Source organism: Lepisosteus platostomus, chromosome 15 (genome assembly GCF_059453375.1).
Source record: "Lepisosteus platostomus isolate fLepPlt1 chromosome 15, fLepPlt1.hap1, whole genome shotgun sequence".
Classification (NCBI taxonomy): Eukaryota; Metazoa; Chordata; class Actinopteri; order Semionotiformes; family Lepisosteidae; genus Lepisosteus; species Lepisosteus platostomus.
The window spans coordinates 5,471,309-5,479,547 of NC_142625.1; the positions used below are offsets into that span (position 1 = coordinate 5,471,309).

Genomic DNA, 8,239 nt, shown 5'->3' on the forward strand with positions numbered 1-8,239 from the left:
CTGAACCGTTGGCCCGAAAGCGCACTTTAAAGCGTCTCTTTCCAGTCCAGAAACCCTTTTTATCTAGAATCTTCACCCCTAATCCCTGAATGTCTACAAAACGTTTCAAAAAACAAACAATGTCCTCCTCAGGCACATAAGGGTTGAACATCACCACCGTCAGAGTCTTTAGCTCTCTAGCAAAAAGGGGTTCAACATAATAGGCCACAAAGGGCTTTTCCTCCTTTTTACGATTAACAATGTCCCAAACACCTTGCACTAGGCCCTCTGAAACAAGTGAAACATCCAAACACTTCTTACCCGGGAAGTCCTGCAAAGAAAACGTCCTCGGGTTCCAGATGCAGAGCCTTGCTGAGCACGTCCTCCTCAAACTCGTCCCTCGACGCCAGTTCTGTCCGTTCTCCATCCGCTCGCAGCACGAAGCGCACGGTGTATCTCACTCGCCCCTCTCTGGATGCAGCTCCTCTCTCCATTTTGATAGAAAAATGGCCGGAAAATTCCGCCACGTAGAAAAAATTGAGTAGGCCCCGAAAAAATTTCCGATCCTTCTTCCTCCCCCCTCTGGCCAAGAAACAAGCTGCGGTCAGGCCACACACTTGAAAAGGCAGAGAAGCGATGCCCGACGCCGGCCTTGGGCAGTCTCGCGGGTGTCCGGCTGCCGGAGATGGAGACGGGGAGGGGGAGAGAGAGAGAGACAGACACACAGATGGACGAGAGATGAGACCGGAGAAGAAGGAGCTCCAGTCCACCTCGCTTGCTTGCTAGCTACGTCTGTCTTTTCACCACTGAGAGAAGGTGGTGCACCGCTCCTGGAGGCGCTGCAATACCGGGCCAATGCGTGGAGAGGACGGAGCAAGCTCCTGATCCAGCTCCCTGTTCCAAAAATCCGTTTAATATGTGGTCCCCCGATGGGGGACGTATCAGATATTAAACTGATAAGAACAGATTTTTTTATTACAAAATATAAATCAATACAAGGCAAAAATCAAACACTCTCCAAATACATTGAAAAAACAATCAATAACCCGAAATTCACAATACAAAACATTAGCAATTCAAAATAAGGCCTTCCCACCCTCACCAAAGTTTCAACCAAACACTCTTTTCTTTTAACATATTGCAACCCATACAACAAAAAACAGAAGTTAAAGATCAACAAGACCTTTCCATTTCTCTCTCGCGGCGTGGAAACCCCATCTACGTGTATCACCCAACATCTTTTGACGTAATGAGGCAATTAGTCTTCCATAAACACCCTTAGCAGTAGGCTGCACAACAGTCTTACACAGTCCTTGCCTCGTTTCCCATTGTTGTAACAGAACGAATAAGGTTCTTGATCCCGAGATGAAGTAAAACAGATGAGTTTATTGCATGCAAGGAACAATAAAGCCAAAGTCTTGTTTCCCCGCAAGAAACAACAAAACTGAAGTATTGTTCACCGTACTGGTACAAACTTTTGGGTTATATAGTGTTTTCTTCTCCGTTTCTGACGTCACTCGGTCTGATGATAAAGAGGGGGGTTCATGGTATTTGGCCAGTTTACGATGTTCTGGACAAATGGTCAGTTTAAGATTACACCCAGGGGGGTTCCTAGCTTGCATCTGCAATCCTTATCAGTTAACCCCCTTTCCTGCCATAAACCCCAGCTTGTGACTTAGAAGTCTAAACCCCCTACAGAAAGGATTAAATTCAAACCCCCGTCTTCACATCTTTCTTCAGAACTAAAGAAATCTAAGAATGTGTTGCAAAGTTGTGATGAGGCAGGTAATGTGGTAGGGCAGTTTGGCTTGAGCAGTCTGTTGATAGTGGAGAAAAGATGTCTGGGTTTTTTTTTGTGGTTATTTTCAATGATGTGAGAGAAATAGGTGGTTCTAGCAGACTTTATAGTAACCTTATCTCTCCAAGCCTGATAATGTACATTTAGGCCAGAAAGACACCACCTACGCTCAACTTTTCAAGAGGCTGCCTTCATGGATCGCAGATGGTCATTGTACAAGGGGGCAGGGCAAGAGAAAGAGATGGTTCGAGTATTTAAAGGAGCAAAGGTGTCAAGGGTAGATAAAAGAGCACTGTCAAGTAACTGTATTTTGTCCTCTAAAGGGTCAGAGGAAAAGAAACAGGATAAGGAGGACAGAACAGAATTGGCAAACATTGGGTGATCAATTGATCGCCAGTTGAGGAAATGTACAGAGCGTGAGGGGGAGGTGTTAGAAACAGGTAATTCCAGATTGAAGAGAATGGCTAAGTGTTCAGAGAGGCCTAGATCAAGGGAAGAGCAGTGGGAGACAAGAGTCATTTGCAAAATTAAATCTAAGGTGTGTCCTTTGTTTTGTGTAGGGGTACAAACAAACTGAGTGAGGTCAAAGCACCCCAAAAGAGAAAGGAAGTCTTTAACCAGACTGTAAGAGGTTGAGTTGATGTGTATATTAAAGTCCCCTAGAACAAGGATCCTTTTAAACTTCAGGCATAAGAATGAGAGAAAAATCAGCAAACTCACCTAAGAAGGCTCCACTGGGTTTGGGTGGTCTATAAACTGTGGCAATAATAGTAGATTGGGGGATAGAAACATTTAAAACATGACACTCAAAAGAAGAGGGAGGAGGTATAGTAATGGGACTTAGACTGTAAAAAAGGTTGTAAATAACAATGATGCCCCCACCTCCGCCTGAAGAACGCGGAAGGTCAAACAAACCATATCCAGGAGGAACTAGTTGGTTGAACAGGAGTCCATCGTTTTGTTTGTGTCAGGTTTCAGTTAAGCACAGAAGGTCCAGTTTTTTTTCTTTTATGTCACATAAAAGAAGAGCCTTGTTGTTAATGGAGCGGGTGTTGGCCAGTCTCGGGGATTCAGGGGGAAGCGGAGTACGATCCAGGTGCAGTAGTGAGAGGAGATTTTTTAGGTCAGCACCAGTATGTGATGGACTTACAGTCGTGCGCCGAAAGGCAGGGATAGAGACTCCACTGGCAGACCAACAAAAAAAACGGCGTCCTGTGCTGCGATGGATGTAGCGACTCGGTCGTAAAATTCCAGTAAAATGGCAATAATCGAATGTCTTTCACCAAAAAGTAGTTTTGTTTTAGTTGAAGTTGCAGTGCACTGTACCTCAGAGACATGATCGGTGAATCAAGACGGGAAGGAAATCCAGGGAAGGCGGTAGCAAGTGGTGAAGGTCTTCAGTTGAGCAAATTCACGATGCAAGTGAAAGTCGCATTGGTGAATTTGTAATGTGGAGCGGATAAGGTGAAGCGGATGAAAATAGATCAATTAGAAATCAGTGTCACCGAGAAGAGAAAGGAAAAAAAAAACATAAATAAGTGGATAAAAATGAAAAACTGGTGAGAGGAGCGGCAGCCAAACGAGCCAGTGTTCCCTCTCGACCGGAACCGGAATCGAGAGACAAAGGAGGACGGCGTTTCTACTAACTTATTTGGAAAATCTGTTACGAAGGATCTGAGACAACAATGTGTTCAGGGAAAAAAGTAGTATTTAATTTTTTTCATATTATTTTTGTTGAATCTGTTTTTCTTTTTTGAAAGCATAAGAAGAGAGGAAACACCTGCTCTTTTGAATTTGTATATGGCAAAATCAATTTTTGTCGAGTGCGAGAGTGACAACAATTATTTTGTGGCGATGGTTTAGTAAAATATTGTCAGATAGACAAATCTCTTGCCCTCTGAATAAAACACCTGCTTATCTGTTTACCAGTTTCTACAGCCTTGAGAAAACAGTTTTGAAAACTGACTTACCCTGAGTCTTTGTTTGCTGTAAGCCAACCTGGGCAATAGTTACCGAGTTACAGATTGTTACAGAGTGGCATGAAATATCATCTCTAGATGAATTGTTTTTAGTGAGTAGGGAGGAGGAATATGAAAGTAAGAATCAAAATGTTTAAAGAGTTTCAAATCCAGACAGACGGATGGATTAAGGGAGCTTCAAACAGGCCTTTACAAAATGTATAGAGATTTATAGAGAGAAATCCCATAGGAATAATGTAGGTCAGAGGCTAAAGAGTATTTTAGAGCTTATACAGTAGGTATAGATGTAGCACATTCAGAGTGTGCAGGAAAACCCCATATTTCCTGAGAAGATAAAAGTAATACAACCATGGGTTGTAAATATTATAACTTATATGTTGTATGTTTATGTTGTGTGTTGCATTAGTAATAAATGTGTATTATCAAAAAAGGGCAGGCTGAGGAGGCTGTGACTGTCTGCCTTAGGAGAAGCACAAGGGACTTCAGACCATGGTGTCGAGGACTCAGGGCGAGTCAAGGGCAGGCTGAGGAGGCTGTGACTGTCTGCCGTAGGAGAAGCCCAAGGGACTTCAGACCATGGTGTCGAGGACTTAGGGCGAGTCAAGGGCAGGCTGAGGAGGCTTTGACTGTCTGCCACAGAAGAAGCCCAAGGGACTTCAGACCATGGTGTCGAGGACTTAGGGCGAGTCAAGGGCAGGCTGAGGAGGCTGTGACTGTCTGCCACAGAAGAAGCCCAAGGGACTTCAGACCATGGTGTCGAGGACTCAGGGCGAGTCAAGGGCAGGCTGAGGAGGCTGTGACTGTCTGCCATAGGAGAAGCCCAAGGGACTTCAGACCGTAGCGTCGAGGACTCAGGGCGAGTCAAGGGAAGTCTGAGGAGGCTATGACTGTCTGCTGTTTGTGTTGTCACTAGGAGTTTTCCTGGGAGGCTTTGATGGCAGATCTCCATGTTTTGTGACTCAGTGTTTTTGTGTTTTGTAGCCGGTTGTGGCTGTGCCCACTGGAGGCGGAAAGGTGCTAGGTTTGTGGGGTTTGAAGCGCATTGTGTTTGTGGGACTTTCCGGCGCGGCTCAGCTGGATCACTGAGAGTGGGGGGGCCTGGCTGCCTGAATTGGTGTCAGAATAAAAAGAGAAAGACAAGGTTGTGTGGAACAGTAGATTGTGGTGTTTGCTTTGTAATATAAGGATTTGAAAGATTTTAAGGACTCTTTTCTCCTTGTTAATCATGACATCTAACAGTAAAATAATAGCTCAGGAAGCATTAGAAGAAGCAGAGAAAGAGGTACAGAAAATGAAAAATACAGGCTTGCATCCTGAGATGACAATTAAAACTCATATTGAGTGGTGGGGGGTGTCAGTAAGATAATGTCAGAGGGAAATATGCTTTGGTTTTATGCGCACGCTGGATCAAAGCAATGGGAGGTATTCATGTAGATCACAAGGGATATCAGCGAAAGACATGTGATGTAATAAAGCCAGTAAAAGTCTAAGAAAGAATAGCAAAAATTACAGGTGTTAGTACAGGAAAAGAGACTGAGGATGGATTAGAAACTGATGACGGGGACAATGCTTGGGACTGGCGAGATGAGGGGCTAGTTCTGGCCGCGGTCAGTGAACACCAAGCCCGACTGTTACCCTATAATAAGACAGGGAATAGAGACTGGGGCGAGAGTCATAAAGGGGAGGACATTCTGGCGGTCCAGTTCCCAACCCTCCTGGTTGGAGTGTCCCTTTGGCTTTGGTGAAACCGACTGATGATTGATGTTAAGTGGAGGCAGAGGAACAGTCTACCAAATGCTGTTTTCAGCACAAGAACATGGTTAAATACTTCTCAACCTCTCAGATCTGAAACTTAATGATGCAAATACAGACTTCTGGAATAGGCAGCGGAGCACAGTGAGACATTTCAACTTAAGCATAGAGGACTGTCAGCAACTGACAGAAGTTCAATGCCCGAGTTTAACAATCAATTGTACTAACAAGGACACTCAGGCTCAGACTGTGATGAGCTGGTAAGGCTCATATTAATGGGGTGAGACATGACTTAAACGATCTTAGGTATATTGACGCATTGTTAAAGGATGGATGGATCACTTTCCCTGACTTCTCTCCTGCAGTGTGAGATTCAGTGAAGGCAGTGATCCCCCATCCAGTCCAAAATAATCTGCATGTGCAGTCAGGAAAAACAGCAGCTGTTTTGTGTGTGTTTGTTCTCTCTACAGTAGACAGAACTTACACATACTAATAATATACCATAACAGGAACAGATTACTAGTCTTCAGATTTTTGTGCTTAAAACCCAGGAGCACCATATTACAATCCAAAACAAAACCAGAGGTAACTGTCAAATAAACATAAAACCCATACAGACTTAGCAAGGTTACAGTCCCAAATGATGTGTCGAATGGTTTCCTCTTTCCCACAGTTTGCCACAGGACACGCCGCAGATCGAGCCAACCGATGACTGTGGAGCACAGCCCGGACAGGAAGTCTTCCCCAGACGCACAGCCAGTTCAGGTCAGCCAGCCGGTTCTCCAGGCCCTTGGGCTGGATGCCCAGCCAGACGTCCGCACTAACCCCGCACACCGCAGGACTAGTGAAACCTTTTTCAATAACAGTGCTATACAGCTGCTTGTGATTCATTGCAATGGCACCATCCTTACCTTCAGGATGCAGCTTAACCCAATGGGCTGCATGTCTGTAATGCCAAGGCCGATTCTCACCTCGTGGTACAGAATTATCCCAGGACACCAAATGCCTCATTGTAAAAGAAAACCAAAAACGCACAAAATACTGACTGTCATGTGCTATAGGACTGGAAATAGCTAAGACAAGTTGAGATACAAATAAGTAGTCGAGCTTGAGGGGAATATGAGGAACCCCTCTCCCCCCCGCATCAACTCCGATACATGTCAAGCCGTTTTATATATTCATATCTCCCTCCCCACATGAAGGAAAAAACCTCCCTAACAAAATCTCTTCTCAATCTTGCAGGTAATAGGTAAACATAAGCAAGGTACAATAAGAGGCAGAATGTCTATTTTTAACACCAAGACTTTCCCTAGGAAGGAAAGTCGCCGCAGTTTCCATAAGCCCAGTTGTTGACGTACCGAACTCAGATTTTTAACCCAGTTCGTGCTGGCAGGCATCCTGGCTTCAAATAGGACACCTAGGATCTTCAAAGGTCCATCACATACCACCAAGCCACAGGAATTTTTATCCTGCACCCTCCATGCCCCGAAAAATTTAACAGAGGACTTCTCTATCTTAGACCCAAAAACCTGGGAGAAAGAATCGACAACCTCCAAGGCGGCAGCTAGGCTGTAAGTGCTGCTAAGAAAAAGAGTGATATCATCAGCATATAACAAGACTTTCAAATATCTACCACCGCTCCCGGGGATGAGAATCCCATCTATCCTTGGGTCACCTCTGAATGCAGCTGCAAGGGGCTCAATGTAGAGGACATACAGTAAGGGAGATAGGGGGCAGCCTTGCCGCACCCCTGCTTCCTGCTTCACACCCTTCCCATTCACACAAGCCCTGCTCTGTACCTTAAAATTTAACAAACGAATAAGAGATGAGCATGGGGTCAAACCCAAAACTTGATAACACAGAAAAGTGGTGGTCAACCCGGTCGAACGCTTTTTCTTGGTCTAACCCTACGACCAGCAGGGGGATTCCCCTATCTTCTGACCACGCTATTGCATCCCTCACCAATTGCAATTTTTTCATAATTTTCCATAAGCATTTGCTAAATTGGCTGAATCCCCTTTCTTGTACAGGAGCACCAACACTCCCGTCCTCATTGACTCACTCAGCTCACCCGAACAAAAGGCCTCATGATAAACATCCAACAAAGCTGGACCTAAAAGGTCCCAAAAGGTAACAAAATTCTTTAGACAAGCCATCAATACCTGGCACTTTCCCCCACTTTTCATACCTTTAAGGGCTACCTCCATCTCTGATAAAGAGACTGGACCAGCCAAGTCTCCAGCCTCTGGTACCTTGGGAAGACTACTACAGAAGTCTGAAGGTGCCGACCTCGTCTCACACTTCTGAAACAGCAGAGTATAAAAAGACTCAACCGTGTCAATTAAACCTTGGGGTGATCTCACCAGCTTCCCATCGGCCGCATATAACTCTGAGATTGCCCTCTTTTTCTGCTGCTTCACCTGGCTAAAGAAATAAGCAGAACATGTCTCCGTCTCTTCTCTATACCTATCTTGGAGACGGATCAGGTACTTCCTCGCTTCTTCAATGTAAAAATCTTGGCTCTTGCCTGAGCCGCCTCTGCTACATCAAAATCCTTCCCCTTATTAAACTGAACATAATACTCTTCTAAGTTACGTTGCAGTCTGCGATGCTCTCTCTTCCTCAGACTGCTTTTATGTTTACAATAAGCTATGGTGAAGGTTTTGATCTTTACCTTGAGGTCATCCCACCATGCTCTCAGACTCGGATAGAGTGGTTTCAGATCAAACCA

General features: G+C 44.8%; 1 pseudogene; it reads right to left on the bottom strand.

Annotated features, from left to right (window-relative positions):
* Window positions 1-793: 793 nt before the first annotated feature.
* LOC148647749 (U2 spliceosomal RNA) lies at window positions 794-973 on the bottom strand (annotated as a pseudogene).
* Between the last annotated feature and the right edge of the window lie 7,266 nt (window positions 974-8,239).